This window comes from Stigmatopora nigra, chromosome 17 (assembly GCF_051989575.1).
Source record: "Stigmatopora nigra isolate UIUO_SnigA chromosome 17, RoL_Snig_1.1, whole genome shotgun sequence".
Taxonomy (NCBI): domain Eukaryota; kingdom Metazoa; phylum Chordata; class Actinopteri; order Syngnathiformes; family Syngnathidae; genus Stigmatopora; species Stigmatopora nigra.
The window spans coordinates 879,325-898,954 of record NC_135524.1 but is presented as its reverse complement, the minus strand read 5'-3'; positions in this window follow the sequence as shown (position 1 = coordinate 898,954).

The window sequence follows — 19,630 nt, the reverse complement described above, 5'->3', positions numbered from 1 at the left end:
CATTGGCTAAAAACTGTCAAATTACAGATTATCCACTTGAGTGAAAAATGATTTGTTTGGCTATATATTGGCTTCGCTAAAAAAGGAGCTCTTGCCACGTCACATGGCTACATTTAGTTTGTTTTATGACTTTGTCAAAGGCCTGATGTGGCCCAACAATATGGCTTTGGACAGCGTGTCAAGGCCTTGCACATTCCTATTTTAATTCAATGAGATTAGATGAAAGTTTAATGATCTCCACTGGGAAATTTCATAATCTACATGACAGATCCACCCACGGAGGCGGGGCCTATCCCCGAAAAAAAAAAAGGTTTTGACACTCAGCGGCGACACAGTGGCTAGCGACGTGACGGATTCCATCCCTGCAAGGCACGGCATCTGTCACTTCATCCGTGGGCGCCATTGACGGATCGTCCGCCGTCGTTTTTGGGCCATAATTAATACAAATAGGAACACTTATCAACATTTGTCAGAATACTAAACGTTAGGAGCGGACAGATGTTGTCGTAGGGGTCAGGGTTCGAACCCCCGTACTTGTACGGCGAGCCCGAGAGTGGCGGGGAGGCATTCGTCACGGGCCGCCGTGTCGGGATGACAGCGGGATTTGCGGCAGACAACGTTATTTGTCAGAAAACAAATGGTTACAAATGGGGAAGACAAATATAGAATAGCACGCCCACTTTGTTTTAATCACCTACTTTTCCGTCTTTTGTTTCAATAATCGAAATGAAGACATGAAAGGGGACCGCCGCCACCGCCGCCGTGGTGGTGGTGGTGGCGTCTTCCATTGTTAATGAAGCGTGTAGTCAATGAATATTTCACTCACCTGCTGTGTGTCTTTGGTGGCTTTCGACCGGGGAGCCAATCCCACTTTGCCGTGTTGGATTAAACATTCATCAAATACTGTCACAAAAACTTTATCCTGGCATTTGCAGCCACACAGAAAGAGGCCAACAATGTAAGACCAGATTTAAAAACGCTTTGGGTAGCCTAATAGTGGAGGAGTAGCTGAAATGGAGTCATGACCAAAAGGATTTGTGGATACAGATGAGGTCACGTGAGGTCAATCCTGTTGAATAGCAAAATGCATGCTGGGAATTTAACAATAGGTTTCTCAGTTGCTTGGAATTGTTTAGATGCATACTTCATCATGCATTGACGCTTGGTGCTGCTGGATTAGCGATAGAATTGCCATAATGTAATGTATTTAGAGGACGGGTGTCAAAGTGGTGGCCCGGGGGCCAAATCTGGCCCGCCGCATCATTTTGTGCGGTCCGGGAAAGTCAATCATGAGTGCCGATTTTTGTTTTAGGATGAAATTGAAATGAAGAGTATAGATGTATATTAAATTTCCTGATTTACCCATTTTGAATCAATAATTGTCATTTTTTAATCCAATTTTCTGTGTTTTTAGTTAAAAAATCATCTTGTAAAATCTAAAAATATATATAAAAAAAGCTCAAATAAACATTGTTTTAGATCTATAAAAAACTGAATATTTAATCCACTTCTTTGAACCTGGATTACCAGTCATTTGTTCTCCAGACAGATGCTGAATCAAAGATGTAGTAGTGTAACTAGTAACTGATGCTTCCTAGAGTCCATCTGGCCTGCAGTGCTACAGCAATTCACAGCGTGTTCTTCCTTCACGGCAGCTATTTCCTCTAATCCTGACAAGCCATCACCTTGACCTTTAACAGGTGACTGAACATCCCCGAGGGAAGCTAAACAAAAGGCCATCCTCCGTGTTTCCTACTCATATCGGTGATGTGATATCAATTGGTATCTTGTAGAGAGGGGGATTTACTTCGCTGCTGGACGGAGCTCTCTTCATCTCGGAGAATGGGCGCTTTCATACCGTCGTAGGTCCGAAACAAAAAGGGTTTTCGGGGAAAGGGCTTTACCACACACACAAAAAAATCACACGGGAGGCTTGGATTGAGACCAGATCCTGTCAGGTGCGCATTTCAGGTCGCTAATCTCTAATTTGATGACCTGCTAGGCTCTAACGTATCTTTAGAGAGTGCATCCATCCTTGAGTATACCCAAAAAATGCGTCCATTTGCTCTAAATTAAGGGTTAGTTGGATTTCACGTGGGCTGGCCCATTTTAGATATAATCTTTAGATATTTTTGTTTTTATAAATGGATTAAAAGAACTGGATTAAAAGCCATTAATATTTGTTTTTTTATAGATATGAAACAATGTTTATTTTAGCTTTTTTAAATATATTTTTAGCTTTTACAAAATGATTTTTGAACTACAAACACAAACAAATTGATTAAAAAATGACAATAATTGATTTAAAAGGGGGAAATCAGGAAATTTAATATACATCTATACTCTTCATTTTAATTTGATCCTAAAACAGAAATCAACACTCATTATTTACTTTCCCGGGCCGCACAAAATGATGCACCGGACCAGATTTAGCCCCCGGGCCGCCACTTGGACACCAAGTTTAAACCAAACATGGCTGCAATCATTGAAACTAGGATCACTACCATACTAAAAACACATATCTTTTCCTCCTGTATGCACAAATCAAGTCACCATTTTTTTACATGATTTATTCTACTTGCAGTATTTATTATCTATTGACATATTACAATAATTGTACAAATCCAAAACAATACATTCCACCATGCATATTTAAATGTCTTTTCCCCCTCCATCCATCCATTATTGATTCATAGTCTCTTTTTCAGAGTGCCACCAATTGTCTAGAAGTACTTTAATAAAAAAGATGAGATAGTGTCCAAGACAGTCTACTGTTGAAATGTCCTCATATTGATGGATTGCATTTTTGTGTGTAGCGAGCAGCAGGTTGCTGCCAAAGCCAGGTAGCCAGCGGCTGTTGTTTCTTTGACCCAGCGTGGGCAGCTGGCGGTGGGCAGGGCATGCCCTGTGGCAGTGCCAGAGGAAGGCCAGGAGGACTGGGACTCGCCCACCCGGCCGCCCGACCTGGGCTCGCTCCCCTTCTCTCTTTGCGTCTCTTGCTAATGGACTCAAGCTCACTGGTCCATATGGCACTTGGAGGTAGACTGTTTGATATTGAACAAGACCATACCAGATCTTTACCTTCTAAGACTTTGCAAGGACTAGCTTGACAGTAAAAATGGCATCCAGTGTTGATGGTGATTGGCTAGCTCGCTTTAATGGTCAGACGTTGTAAATGTATCTTTTTAAGAAGAGGGTTTGACGTATTTTTTTGGGTTTTGGATGTGTTTTTCGCCTCTTGTGACCCTTCAGGGTTCCCTTCTTCTTGGAATGAGTGATTTGGTAATCATCCATTGTCTGTGTATTTAAAGTCAAAGTATTTGTTAGTATTTATTAGATCATCTGCTTTGATTTTCTTCATTGATTCCAAGTTATAGTCATTTTTGGAATACTCCTGTCACATTTTTACTGACATTTTCTTTAGGCCACACCCCCCACACTCGTCCCTTGACTCCTCCTCTTACTATAGCCGCATTCCCTTTTTTCTAAATAAATTATAGGGAAGTTCAAGGGCAAGTGAACTTGCCAAAAATGTTAAACCTCCAAGAAAAAGATGCTGACCAGACAACTTGCAGGCATTCCAGCAAAAAAAAAATCTGCAGCAACTCTAATAAATGGCTTCATCTCTGCAATATCTCCCTGTCAAGTGCAGCAAATAGCAGTGAAAATACCATTTCAGGGTGACACCCACAATTTGTTGTGCAGAGCGAAAAAATGAAAACAGCCAGGATAATTACAGTCAGCACAAACCTAAGCCATCAATTTAGCCTCCTTTGACTTTCCGATTAGTGCTTCATTAAAAAGTGAATCTTTTTTTCAATGACATTTCAATATTTCTTAATACATTCCTTTTGACTTAATACTTTATACTTTTATTTTAAGGATGAGTGATGAGTATGTTAATACTTTAGTCTTTTTTTTCTGTTTATGATTCATATGTACTGTTAACGAATGCACTTTTTTATTTGTATCCTATTTTGTGCTGACCCCGCCCATCTGTCACATTTTTTAAGTCAATATGGCCCCTCCCCCGGGCCCAAAAGTTTGCCCACCTCTGTTATAGTCCTTAGTCCTTTACTTCAACTTGAAATCCTCCTCTCTGGACGGCGTACAAAAGCCGCCTCCCCCTTTTGCCCGGTCTCCCGCGTTTGACTTTTTATCGGTGACATCTGCCGCCAAAGCGAGTCGCTTAGCAAGAGAAATGATGTGTCAGTGGAAGGCACTTTAGCCAGCGCGGCTAATCTGTCACACGCTGCTCGTTGTTTATGCTTTCCTCCCGTGGTAATGGACACAGATGCCGCCGTCCCACTCAAGTGTGAGGCCTGCCCTGCCCACTTTTGCCACCCGCAAACCTGTGAATTACAGCTTTCGGGAGTCATTAGTTCCAATAAGAGCTTTCGTCTGGATGCTCAGTTCTGGGAAATGTATCGTTTTTGGCAAATGGTTTGTTAGTTAAAGGTTGTATTCCAAATGGTTGTCCGTTGGAAGCTTTAAAGATGAATAAACGGGAGTTTTGATCAGTTTTTCCGTTGGTGAGAGCATCTGTTCACAGTTTGGAGATGAATTTGTGTCTTTTATGGGGAGTGTGTAGATCAGTGGTTGTAATTTCAGGTTTAAACATAACAAAAATTGAATTCGCAGATATTTATTTTGTATTTATTGATTATTTATGTCTGTTTTTTGGTGCACTACGCGGGGAAAGCTTCAAATCTCATAATGTCAAAAACAGCATTTAATTCAATTAAATACCTCTAATTTGGAATAATATATTACTGAATGGACACTAAAAATGAGGCTTTTAACTACTGACCCATTTCAAATCCCTTCCCGAACCTTTTCTGGACATTTCTGGAGTTACTTTCTGACCTTTTGGGCATTCTGCCCGCCTTTTTTTGGATGGCGGCCTCAAATCCTCCCTTCCAAACTCTGCCATGACTTTGAAGACTCTTTAAAAAAGTACTTCTGAAGTCCAGGAAGCTATTAACCAAGACTCACTTCCCCCTTAACTATCCTCCCTTTGAATCCAAAGACTTTTCTCCCCACAACACAGTGACCCCGCCTCCGGGGGCCACGCCCCCTCTCGCCCTACCTGAACTGTAAGCAGACGACTTTAAAGTAAAAGCCCTCTGCCACGCAGTTTGGCCTCACCATCCACACGACCTCCTCCGACCCTCGGCGTGGACTTCCGTACCCACCGAGCCAATCGGGGGAGAGCGGCAATCTGTCGCCGGGCAGAACGAGACGCCACCCCGCCGTTTACCTTCCGCATACTGCCGTAATGGCTCCCGGAAAGAGAAGAAAGAGGCAAAAAAAAATGCAATGATGCCACCCGCACTGCCATGGTTTGACCCCTTGGCCCCGCCCCTATCCCTCCTCCCCTCACCCCCAGTTTGGCCTGCCGGTTTCACTCGATACTTCAGCGAATAAATGAGTCGTTTTAATCCGACTGACAAGCTGGCATTGCCCGGGCCCGCCCCTGCCCTCCATCTGTACTGGCGGCCAACGCAGCAGCAGGCCCCGGGGCCGCCGCCACCGCCGCCGCCGTGCCAATCCAACAAGGCGGCTTATCCTGGCTACCGATTGGTCGACAGAAGGCTAAGAGCTCCGCGTGGCAGCTAGCCTCTACACCCAAAAAAAAAAAAAAAAACGAGCTATTTATATAAGAAAGGGATTAGCCGGTCGGTGGAGGCTTTGATGAAGTGGAAAAAAATTGCAAATTTGCTCCCGTCTTGTTGTGGTGCACGTTTGATTTGCTCGTCTTTGTAAATGAAAAGAATATGCGAGAGAATTTGTCATATGCTGGCTTCCATAAGATCACATGACTGTGAAACTTGCTCTTAAAAGAACAATAACAGGTGTCTATTCTTTTGGCTGCACATTTCACACAGAGTGGTGAAATGTATACTATGTGTCCCCAAGCATAAAAACCCCTTAAGGGAGAGAAACCGGTCTGTCGCTCAAAGTGCGAAACCCCTCTGTTCCATTTCCACTCCCCGCGAGTTCCTTTCTACTCCCACTCGTTAGCCATGTGTCACCTCCAAGTCCTTTTTTTCTCCTAAAAAGGGACCTGCTAGCATTTGATTGGCCAATTAAGCATGGGGTCTCAAACCTGGCTCATCTCTTGCTTCCATTAAGCCGGATGGCCAATGTGCATCCAGCCATTTAAGTCCTGCCATTTATATTCCCTTTTTTACACTTTACCTATTTTTCTCGAGCAAATATGAATTCATAATATTTCATGTGATCTCAGCTTATCATAAATATGGAAGGTTAAATCTGTAAAGTCCAGTGTTCTAAGAGTCATAAATCGAACTAAAGAAGCAGAAAAAAGGGAAGTGTTGGTGCATAAAATAGTATTTTAATCCCATAATAATCATACAAAATAATAAAAACTTGTACAAAGTTAATTTAAAACCTTACTCATAATGAATATGATCCACCAAATAAGAAAAAATACTCATGTCAGAACACACGGGTTTAAATACATTAACTTGGGCTGATGACAGTCATCAGCCCAAGTCAATGTATTTAAACCCGTGTGTTCTGAGTATTGTCACGCCAGAAAAGGGAAGCCAGGAGGGACACAACAGTCGAGATCTTCTCCCTTACTAACTGAAAGTAGCTTTGGCTTATCATTTTGCGCCTTTTTATTCCGTGCCCTCTGTTTTGCTACTTTTTACTAAAAGATTAAGCAGTGTTTTCCCAAATTAGCCTGGAAAACTTTAAAAAGCGGCAGATAAAAGGGAAATATTATTATCCTCAAGGTCGAACAGGCGCTCATTATCACCCAGATTGAATAATTAGCCAACTTAAGAAGTGGAGGGAATTCAAACTGGAGGCTTTTGATGTGTTAAAGGAGTGCTTATTCCCTTAACTGGAGTGAAAGAGCAACGCTGGATAATTTAGGTTACTCGCTCGCTCGCTCGCTAGTGACAGCTGGCTAGCGTTGAATGCCAACCAAACATGCTTGCGCCTACTTTTTTCCCTTTTTTGAATGAACTAGGTTAATATCTCAGAATGGCGTTTAATGTTTTATTCAGTCACGGACAGTGTAAAGGGACGTCAAGTGTTTTGGAATGCAGACGCCAGGTGATAGGTCGCCGTTTTCCCCGTCGGCCGACGTTAAAAGTCCGCCGGAACGACCTCTAGGGGGCCCCCTTTCGTATTAAACAAGCGCTTTGTTCCGGCGCCATCCTTATTATTCATTACAAATAAATACTTAAGCACCCTGCTGACTTTTTTCCTCCTAGTTACTTCATTTCTTCTTTTTCTCATTCGACATCGCCACGGCGCCCTTGAGCTAGCTACAACGCTACGAGCTAGCCGATGGCGAAGGAAAAGCACCCCGCCTAGTGTCCCAAATTCTCTGGCCCATCACCTGAAACCCGACGGATCCTTTGTTGTGATGACACCCTTCCATCTGAACTCGCCTTACATCTTTTTTTCAGTTTTTTTTTCCTTCTTTTTCTACCGCAAACAAACAAATACGGTCAAGTTCAAACAAACACACCCGCCCAAGGCATCCCAGTCAAATTCTGGCCCATTTCCCGTCCTCTACGGTAGACTTTTGGAAGGTGATTTGATCCTTTTTTTCATTTTTTTGAGGTTTTCTTGGCGGGACGGCCGGCTGGCTAACTCCGAGAGCGCTCCGTCGCTGACGAATGGCGAGCGAGGAGTGGCCAACGTATGCCATGGCTGGCTGCTTATGTGAAGGAGGGGGGTTCGAATCAGAGAGGCAGAGCTGACAAGTCTATTTAACAGCAAAACCGGAGGAAGCCAGCGTGCCACTGTGCTGTAGATTATTGATATTCTGGCCATCAAAACACCTTGGCTAAGTTTGTATGTATTTAAATGAGGGCTGCTTGTCATGATTTTTCATTGTGGAAAGTGGTTAGAGGTTAGAAAAATGTCATTTTGTCCAAAAGAGAGAGAAAAAAGAAGGAATTGTTATGGATCTTTCTGTTTCAGCACTAGGAGCTGTCCACTTCAGCACTTTATTGTGACTATAGTACAAGTACATTTAAAGCTTCACTGTGTGGTGCACAAATTAATAATTGATAAATAATAATTGATAGGCCCGACATTAAATGTTGTTGTTAGCTTTTTTAATATAACACTTTAAATCATTACAATTTGACATATTTTTCATTGTTTAATGTAATTCAGGTACATTGCCTCATTCTGATCTGTGATTGGCTGAGCCTGCTACAGCTTAAATAACTGTTACTTTATCATATTTGATCCCCACAAAAAGTAATTACACAAATCTGTTAATTCCCTTACTTTTTAATATTTCCATATGTTACATAATGACAAAATCAAATGAGAATTTCTCCTGTTATCATTCCAATATATTTATATATTTTTTACTATACAATATGGAGGCACCATCTCATTATGACAATATATATTAATATAATTGACCTTTTAATGGACTTCCCTCCATCTTTGGATATTTTTAAGACTTGGTTAATTTGAGATATTGTATTAAGGATAGATTTTGTTATGTCTTCTTTCTTAATTTTTGATTAAATGGCCTTGTTTAGGCACAAATAATTAGTCCAATAACTTCTGCTCCTTCAGTCTCGGCGGCGGTGGTCTCCAGCGGGGGACTGGCACGGCCCGCTGGGGGCCCTGCGAGTGGGAGCCATGTTGACTGCTAATGCCTATTAATTACAGATACAAACAGCTAATTAGTAGACCAAACACTGGCGTCCGTACAGTTTGTTTCCCCTGCAGCAATCATATTGACTTGGAACACAAAGACACACTGATAAAGCCAAGCTGCCTCATTCCAAATTTATTTATTGGAATTGACGTGTTTGGTAGGAAGAGCATTGTTTTTTTATGTAAGTGGAGTGCAGGGTGTATTTTAACCAACAAATCTTTTTGCATATTTCCATTATGAGCATGTGTATGTCGTCGTCTTGGATTGAAGTACCGTATTTTCACCACTATAAGGTGCACCCTCAATGAATGACACATTTTAATGTTTTCCATATATAAGGCGCACCACATTATAAGGCGCCCTGTCTATTTTGGAGACAATTCAAGACTTTTAAGTGTGCCTTATAGTCCTGAAAATACGTATACGAAGGAGCTTTCAGATAAAACTGTATTTTTTTATTCCTGACTTGCTACAATTTCACTTTGTCTCCATTTTTAACCACAAACTACTACAAATTTCAAATTTTATGGTCATTCCACATCCACAACACAATTCCTAACCTTTAACCATCATCGCCAAAACATCCCAAGCTCCGCCCACCTCCTCCTCGCCCCTCCCACACCCACAAAAAAAAAATAAGCGAACAGCCACAAAGTGTCCGCCAGCCTTAATCCCCTTTTAATTTCCTTGTGGGGCCCTCGCCAAGCTCTGGCTCTAGAGTAGTAGAGCCGGCCCCCGATGGCGGGACGACGGCGATGAAAACGACAACAGCCAACGTAGCCCTGGCGATCTTTAGCGGCAAAAAAAAAAATACAATAACCACACATGGCCAAGACTGTTTGCCTTACACTTGAGTAGGATTTAGCTTTTCTGAGCACTCTATGGCAAGAATGCTAACACACACTCACTGTCCGTTAGGCAGTTTATATTCCGGACATGTGAACGCTAGCTATTCTCCCCCTCCTCAGAGGAAACCCACATACCTATACGAATATATTAAGTATGTTTCCCCCCAGTAGAAGCTGAGATGAGGCTATTTATATCTTAATTTATACGGCTTGGTCTCAGCTTAGCGCTGATGGCTACGCAGCTGCCCCATCTTGCAATGTCGGGAGTATTATCTCCTTTTCAACAGCAATTTATTTTACTCCCGACGTCGGAAAGTAAAGGTCCCGTCATTAAAATGTATGCTCCAGCCCCCCCCAAAGATGGGTATGGGCGCGGGAAAAGGGCAACGGCGGGGCTTTTTCTCGTTGTTGGCGTAATGAACGGGTGTCTTTTGGAGCCAGGGTTTTTTGGTGGAACAAAATGGAGAGTGTTATTGTTGCTGAGGAAGGAATTTTTCATGACATTTACACACACACACAGCTGGGATTTAGATACCGGAGAATGATTCATAACGTTTGAGGAGGGAAGAGATGAGCTTTGGTGGGTGGAGGATTCAATATGTACAAAATACGCCTTTAAGAGAGTGTTAGGAAGTGTGTTTGATTGGGATTTAAATTGGAATTTTTATTGATTTTTTAAGGGAAAAGTCATATTAATCTTTTGTGGAATTTGAAGATTGGTTAACTAGTCAATATAATGTCATTAGATACTGTTTTAGAGTGATTTAGGTTAATAGAAAGAGTCAATTTTGGTATTTTGTTTTGATTTTAGACAGTATGACGGGAGGCTTTGATTATTGGATTGAATTGGATAACTTTATTCATCCCGTATGCATGTATATGGTAGGTCTTCTTATGTCAATTATATTGGTTTAATAACGTGTTCAAGCATGATTATTGAATTTAATCATTGAACTAATAACCAGATATAGTTGCAGTTCATAAAGGTCAAGCAGTACTATATAGTATTGGACTACTTATTGATTTATTTCTTATTTACTAATTATTTTTGTGTTATTTGTGTACTAGAAAAGCTTTAAATCTCATTATACTTGTAGAATGACAATAAAAGCATGTAATTAGAGGCACTTGTTCATAAAATATTGGATAGATTTGATAATGAGTACATTATTGTTGTTGTTGATGGATCCAAGATGGCGGCGCATGGGAACAGTGGCTCTATGCTTTCTAGTTTGGTATAGTTTGTTATTTACTTAGCAATTTTGACAAATAGTATGATGACAATTAGGTTTTTTGTTGAGTCAATGATAATGATAAAGCTTATATCCCATTATTATCATTATTATTTTAAATAAAAACAAAAAATAAGATAATATCATTGAATAAAACCCCATACTTTTCATCTCTCTTCCATATTAAACCCACTTTGATTGACCTCCCTACATAAATCGTCCAAAAAGAGAATATCCAATGCCCCTTTTCCTCCCCCCCCCCAAAAAAATCCTTCTCCTAAGTGCCACGGCACCCCCGCGAAGGTCTTTACGACAACATAAGGAGTTTGCCCGGCATCTCGGGCCGTTCTCATTTAAGGCAAATTCCTTAGTGGCTCCGGGATGTTTTATCCCGTTGCCCATCTCAAGTCATTAAAGGGTTATTAGTAAACAGATATTCACGCTCGCTCACTCTTGCCAACTGTTTCACGCCATCTGCCGCCGCCGCCTTCAACACACGTTCTTTGACATTGGGACCAAACGCTCGTGGACCGCCTCATTTTCGTCTTTTCCGCCCAAAAAAAAACCTCAAAAAAGACGTACATTCGGAAAGAAACCATTCAAAAATGGCCTTTTTTTTGAAACACTGGAAACTGACCGTCTTTCTATTTCATGTTGTCTCCTCCCCCCTTGTTGTAGCCCCCCTCCTTCTCGCTGTAGCGCCTGTTTTTATCCTTTTTTTATTTTCAGTAATATAGAAAGGATTAACCCTGCCGGCCCCTGGATGGTTACTGTTTCATTTGATTCTTATTAAAATCTTAAGGAGCTACTTTATTATTCCTTTCGGATACAAGCGCAATAATCCTCAGTGTGGGGGTGTGTATTGGTTCACATATGGGAAGACCCCCATAAGTGTCAAATTTGGGGGTTTCCATTCACGTTTAAGACAAAAAAAGACAGTTTTTTTCATTTATTTCTGTTTTTTTAGTCCGTTTTTTTGACACAAATGTTTTGTCTTCCATTTGCCATTATTAATGGTGTTTGCTTGTGATCTTTCTCATAGCTGTATTGATTTTTTTGAAAGGTCTGATCAATCTGGTAGAAGAAAAATGTCGGCTTTTTTTTTACTGTTTGGCTTTATTTGGGTAAATGATAGCTTTTGTTTTTTTGGCAAGATACAGTTCATTTTTTCCTTTAATTTCATTAAAAAAACGTCAAAATATATATTTTTATCATTTTATATCTTTATCTTTTATCTATTTTGAAAAAAAATCCCCGTATCGGCCACATTGTGTTGCGTTTTTGTCTTTTTTATGCGCATATAAGCCATACCTTTGATTCAGTCAATATTTTATTGAGCAACAAATACGGCTTATATGCGAGAGAAATACATTTTCCTCAAGTCTTATTTGTGCACATATACCCAGGATTTAGTTTTTTTTTTTCATTACACATACGGCTTATATGCGAGAAAAATACAGTAAGCGGAAAATAATTTTTTTAACGCTAAATTGGAATATCAAACGGGCAACATTTTTACCCTAGACTATTCTAAACGTAATTATCCGCTTCTCGGAGTTGGATGGAGACGTAAGAAAGTCGTCTCTCCTCCCCCCCGTCTCCGGCGCCCCCCGCGCGCCGAGGTCAGGCCGTCAAAATGACTCTTTTTATTACAGTTCATAAACAGCGGCTCCCCCGGTGGCCTCGGGAAATTTCACATAAACTTTGATCAAACAGACGTTAGCCTGGGCGCGCACCAAAATAGCTCCGCTCAATCACAGGCAGAGAAAACATGGACCAAAAGCGTGCAAATAGCAAGCCACTCGCTGATATAGCAAGTCATTATTGACCGGGACAGCCGGGGAATACATTTCATATAAAAACAATAAGTTACTCTTTGCCGTTTCCCCTCGGTGACCCTTTCTTTTCCGAGAGTGGGAGGGGCAAACGGCGGGCGGACGGTAAACTCGCCGGCTTAGAAATAATAGTTTCGAGGGGAGCTTTCATCCTAAAGTGATAAAAGCATTTGAAATAAAAGAAAAATAAAATAAAATCACTTTGGAGAACATTTTAGACTTTTTACGTGCATCCTATGTGAGTAAATATGACATTTTTTTTAGCGTAATAAGGGGAGTTGCAATCATGAGTAATTGGCCAACACTGTAAAAAGTGGATGAATGAGTTTTCAATGTTAAAGAAGACTTGTAGCAGGGTACTTTCTTTCTTAGGCTTTTTGTCCCAGCCATCTTTCAATCTTCACATTTTTCTCCCAGTTCGGTTTGATGCCTTCAGCATCTTTTCCCCTCAATAAATCCATCTGCCAAAAAAAAAGGATTCCAAATTCCTCAATGTGTCACCATGGAAGCGTGAAAAAGAAAAAAAAAGCGTCCCTTCACTTCATTAAGAGTGAAATTGTGAGCTAGCGCTATGTGTTGTCATGTCATATAGCGGATACACGCGTGTATGGCGTGTCAACGTAGCGCAACGTGTCTGCAGCTTGACGCTTGCAGGTTTTGGGATGGCAGCGTCTTGGCACCCCAGGGTCCGCCGAGACCGCCTATGTTAAGGATCAAGGGATGCGGGGCTCCCCGCCGAGACCCCGGCTAGATTTGATGGCAGGCTGCACATGCTCAGTTGAGGGCGGAAATTTTGTTATTGATTGGTCTCGGCAATATGACGGGAAAAAAAATGGATAGCCTGGTGGTCTTCGGTTTACCTTTTTGGCCCAAACGTCCGGGCGACCAAACGTCCGGGTGACCAAACGTCCGGGGACCAAACGTCCGGGTGACCAAACGTCCGGGGACCAAACGTCCGGGGACCAAACGTCCGCCGACCAAACGTCCGCCGACCAAACGTCCGGCGACCAAACGTCCGGCGACCAAACATCTGGCGACCAAATGTCCGAGCACCCATTGTTTGTTAAGTGCTTCGTTTTATTAAATTAAATTATATTAGACATAGAAGTAATTGTTAGGGTAAAGGTCAAAGGTCATGCTGATGTCAATGTTGATTTTAATGATGCAACTTTTTGACGGACAGAGGTCATGGATGAAGTTTTTTTAGGTTGGCTATTGTTTTGGGGTAGAGGTCAAAGGTCAAGTTTTGGGTGCACTTTTGATGCTGAGTGAATTTTTTATGGATGTTAGTAGTGGCTTATTTATACCATTGGGAAATATTGGGATATTGTAGTTTATAGGAAGTAGTAGCACATTGTTTAAAAACTCCAAAGGCCATTCTAAATCTAGCAATTGCACCGTATCAAAACATTTGATAGTGTGGTGGCTTTTTATAGGATGCCTGTTTATCTTTCAACTTGTGTCAGTGTTTACAAATGTGCCGGAATGATTGTTTGTTTGTCCCATTGTTCATTGTGAATGCCAAGTGGGGAAAAAGGGGAGGAGGGTTGGGGGGTACACTTTATGAAAGCACTCACCAAAAGTTGATTCCCATAAAGAGGCTAACTTGAGACATCTGTTGTCACGAAACACTTCAATCACTATTTACTGCCTTTGCACATTTTACCCTAACTTACTTGCCAGTGGGAGAATTTCCTGTCTTTTTTGGGGGGTCTCATTCCAAGTTTGGGGACTGTTAAAGTGGGACTCAATGTACCCATCGGGCGTCCTCTTTTTGTGAAGACGCTAACGTCTCCAGAAGACGCCCCATTCGAGGTTAAACTGGCAGAGTGGATGGTTATTGATGGTCGTTTGAAGCTGTTTTTTCTCTCCTGTCTGGCAACCCACTTTATTTAGGTTGCCATACCCTATAAACTTCAATCCAGCCTTGGAGAGTGTGGATGGGTGCGCTCAAGCGTACATCAGCAGGGTGTGTTTTGGTGTGTTTGGGTGTGTTTGCGCGAGCGACAGAGAAGAAGAGTCAGGGGCCTCGGCGGCAATGGCGGCGGCGGCAATGGCGGCGTTGTTTGTTTGTTTGTTTGTGCATTCTCCGTTCTATAAACCGGGCTTGTGATCTCCCAGGCAACATGCTTCCAAATTCCTCTGCCGTGCCATGTAAATATATCGCCGTCACTTTTGTCTGATGATGAAACGGGGCGTCGTCGGCAAGAGAAACCAACTGGCTGCTCTTACAGACGAGGAAATCTCAGGCTCAGAAGCCATTTTGGAGCAGAAAAAAAAGAAAACAAAAAGGACGGGCACATCTGGGCCTTTCCTCGTGGGTTTTCCTGGGCTTTATTGCTACTTTTGTCGGCGGCGGTCTCTCTCCGGCTGTCTTCTCCCCGTCTGTCGTTATCCGCTTGTTAGCCCGAGGTCTTCGTCTTGGCCCGGAGTTATGGCTGTTGTCGGGCAGCTGTTTCGGACAGCCCTGGGGGTCCTCGGAGGCAAATGGCATGTCAAGGAGTGGTCACCGAGGTAGATTGTCTTGGTCGCGCTCGGCTTCGGCGCCACCGGGCTCGCTTGTCCAATTAGGGGATCTTTGCCCACCCCTCCCCATCTCACTTTAGGTCCCCCAACCCCTCCTTTTTGACGGATTCTTCAATGCGTCTAGCTCAGAACCGGAGATGAGCGCACCTGACACCCCCAAAAAAACACACTCACACACAATATATATATAAAGAGTATAATAATAGAATACTGTCACATGTGGCAATGCACTTTATGAATCATTTTTCATGTATTTCAGCCGTATTTGTTGCGCAATAACATAATGACTGAATTAAAGGTGCGGCTTATATGCGCATAAAATTGACAAAATGTTTTTTGGCGGCTATGAATGGAATTCAAGAAAAAAATTGCTCGCTCAGGGTGCCGTTATCTTACCTAGGCATGTCAAACTAGACAGATACAGACACATTTCCTGGTTGTACTGCTCACATGACTTCCTTTTTTGAATTTAACTTTGGATTTATGTAATATCCCAGAAATATTACTTGCAATAATTTATTTTCTGATTTTTTTTTTCAAAAAAAACATTAGTACTCCTATTAAAACCATGAAAATTCTGAATCAAGGGGCGTCTTAGACGAGAAAAATCGTAAAATTCAACGATTTTAAGGCCATTTTAATGATACGGCTTATACGCGAGAAAATATCTTATTGGATGATTCCTGCAAAATTTTTATATGTCTACCCACCTCCAAAAATCCAATTGAAAAATGTTTCCAGGCTATCTGGGATGCCACATTACCACATTGCTAAAATATGAACGTTGTCAATATCTTACACGGAATCACTAGCAACAACTTGTTGCTTGACTGACATGAATAATTTCATCCTTTTACCCAAACTACCCGACACCCCCCCTTTCCCCAGTGCTCGGACAAGTCCGCACCGGCACCCCCGCCCCTAGTTTTTGGTTCAGAAAAATGCGTGGCCTGCTGTGCTCTCTGGCCTCCAGCAGGAGACAAAGTAAGAAAGCGCTGGCAGACATCACACAAAAGCACTGTTAAAAATATATGGATGCCCTCCCTCATTATTTATTGACCATCTCTCCTGCCTTTATGTTTATGAGGTGAAAGGCCCCTCCCCCACTGGCCAGGGACGGCCCCCTTTGGTGACCCCTGGGGTGGAGCTAGAAACTGCCTCTTCTCTTTTAATTAAGTCCACTCAAAAATAGATTTAAAGATGACCATTCGCATGCGTTTGGGTTTTTAAGATATTCACTAAAGAGGCAGTGATTAATATTTAATGGTAACATAGGGTAGCCATCTTTCTTGGATTGTAATGTGCAAAAAATTGATATATAAGATGAGTCATTTTAGGTTTGGGTTGTTCTTAGGCTTGAATGATTGAGTATTTGTGTTTTGATTGTGTTTTTTTATGTAAAATAATTGGCGGAATGTTAGAAATTGTGTATAAGTACTTGAAGAAAGTGGAAATAAAGTAGTACAATATATTGATTTTTTTAGGTATGAGATTTAGGGGAAGATTCGCATTGTTTTTTGGCGGTTTTGGTCTTGGATTTGTTTTGAGGTAAAATGTATGCTCAATTGGGTTTTGGTCGTGGGCTCAGGTAAATAAATGATATTTAATGGAATTCCGCAATTAAAAATAGGTAAACAAAATTAGTAATTAGCGGTTTGGGTTGTTTTTTAACTTGAATTAGCTTGTCTTGTGCTTTTTATATAAAATAATGATCAAAATGTCATCAAAACAATTGTGTATTATTTGTAGAAAGTCATAATAAAGTACAAAATATCCATGGACACTTTTTTTTCTCTCGAAAATTTGAGTAAAGATCCTCATTGTGGTTTGGATTTTTCCAATTGGATTTGTATTGAGGAAAAATGCATTCTCAATTGGGTTTTGGTCTAAATAAATCATATTTACTGGAATTCCCCAATTAAAAATAAACATATATTGATGGATTTAGTTCTTACTGATATCATTCTTGCAATTAATCTCAATTTTTTTCTTGTCTGGATGTCAACGTTGCTAATTTTGTTGTTATGTTAGCTTGCACTTGTTTTGGTCCCTGAGGTGTTTCTATGGCTGGTTGCTTGCTGGAGGTCAGGAGGCCTCAGGGGTGCTTTTTTGGGGGGGTCTTGTTTTTTTTCCCCCGCCATGTTATGGGGGGCTCAAGAGGCCGGTCACGCTCCAATGTGAGCGAGCAACCAGGCCTGCGCTAACAACAACGTATTGATTGAATAATCTGTGTCATGTGATGTGGATGCGCTTTACAGGCCGCCGCCCCCCGCTGAGAGCGACATCCTTTTTATTAGCCATTGCGGTTGGAAACAAGACCGCTTTTCAATACACTTCCTCGTCGTTTTCTTCGACTTTGCCAGTTGATAAAAGTTGGTAGAGGAATTTTTTGAAAGGATTTTGATGTCAGCGACGCGCAGTGACATGCGGCGGTTTTCAAAAAGAGTTTTTGGGATGTCTGTGTTGCTTGTTTTGACCCGTTGTTGTTTTGGGTCATGCATCTTTCAGGTTGGGATAGGTTTTTTTTTTGATTGATTTGATGGAGTTTGCTGGTTTTTGTTGGTCCCTTTTTGACTCATTGGAAGAGGAAATTTGAGAGATTAATTGGGGTGAACGGGGAAAAATACAAAGATGATTTACGACAATATGCCAGTAATCACGAAGGTTGTTGGATAGCCATCACGCTGCATCAGTAATTTCTTAAATGTCCTTCCAGGTCTGCATTCTGGGGTAAAGGTCAGTCCTATATCTTCCAGTAAACAGTCCTCAGAATGAAGAAGCTTTCATACAAAAATGATTAAATACACACATATATATAATAGTATTACAGAATAACTCCAACAGTGAGCTTTAAAATGTGACGTATATTCAAAATAGTTAATAAATTTCATCCATTTGTGACTTAACACCCATTTTTTCCATTCAATTTTTAATTTTAGAACACTACAATGTCAATCAACTCGCAACAAAAATACAAATATTCCAGATTTTACTTTAAAATACATTGTTTCATTATCCCCAAAAACTTTGAGCCAAGTACATGTCAATAAAAACATTTTTTTAATACTTCCCATCTTTATAAACGAATATACAAGTTAAAAACCAGTCGCAAAAATGTATTTCTACCTCTGAAATTCCCACAAACGGATCCATTTTCCTCCAAATCTCCTACATAACAGTCATTTAACTTTTAGTGTATTCCAATATATAACAAATGGCCTTGCTCGATTCCTCTCAGTGGGTTTTCCACTCATGTAAATAATGCGCCAAAAGTCCCCATCAATGGGTGATTTGAGGATGTGGAGGCAGGAGGTCCTCACCCGTTTTCATCCCCCCGGCCCCCCTCCAAAGCCTCCCTGGGATGTGAGAGGAAAGCTTTTCATTATTTGCCAAGATTGGGATGTCAATCCCGCCGCCCCCGACCCAACTTGTAGGATGGCGCTTCGTCGTATTGGGCCAATGATTAGTGGGGTTATCTGGCCTCACCTCGGCAAGTATGGCCGTCCTCCTTATGGTCGGTCGGGGATGAGCTTCTTCTTTTTGGCTTTATCATGTTACTCATTTTTTGGTCCTCTTGTTTTTAAATGAAGGCTGTTGTTTTTTAATGGCTTGGTGAGAGAGTAGGAAGATTTATGGATGTTTATTTGCAATTCAGTTTGACGAGAGTTTAACTTTGGCGTATTTTGTTGAATTTTCCCGTTCGTTAGATTCACCGAATTTGGATTTTTGGTGGAAATTTTTGAGTAATCAACGGAAAATATTTCCTAAGTACATTATTGCATTTAAAAATGCTTTGCATTTGGGGTTATGTGTAAATATATGCAATAAAATAGGCTTTATTGATTAAAAACTGATGGATTTTAGATACACTTTGATCAAATTGATCAAAAATTGAGAAGGTCAGTTCTTGTAAAACATGTCATCTTGTTCTTTTAGGCTACAATTATCTGCTAATTTAAGTATGTTTGTTTCTTAGTTTCCAAACAAGTAAAATGTGGCCTCCCAAAAAATGCGACTTATACTCCAGTGAAGCCTATTTTAAATGTTTCCTCCTCTTTTAATGCGCCTTATATTCCGAAAAATAGGATCATATGACTTGTATTTGTATTTCTTTATCAATCAAGTCTAAACCAAAAGATCTGGTTGTGCAAATGTAGCAAATTAGCAATAGGTCACCGTTCGTATTATTTTGTCTCAGATGTTTTGGGCGGTTTTCTCATTCAGTTTTTTGTTGCTCCATCATTACAATTCGGGGAATCCTCGGGATTACAGCGAGCCACTGATCCTTTTGGCTCTTTCTTTTCCGAGACTCCATCCGCACTTCATTAACCCGGACAATCCGTGGGAAGGGGGCGCGCGGGCGGGCAGGCGGGCGGGGGTGCTTTAGCACACACACACACACGGCCTTTTCACATGCAAAGAAAGGGCTTTAAATTTTTTTCTTTTTTTGGGATAAAGTCACCCACCCAACACGGTAAAAATAATCCGTAGAATAACCTTTTACCGGCCATTAGGCGAATC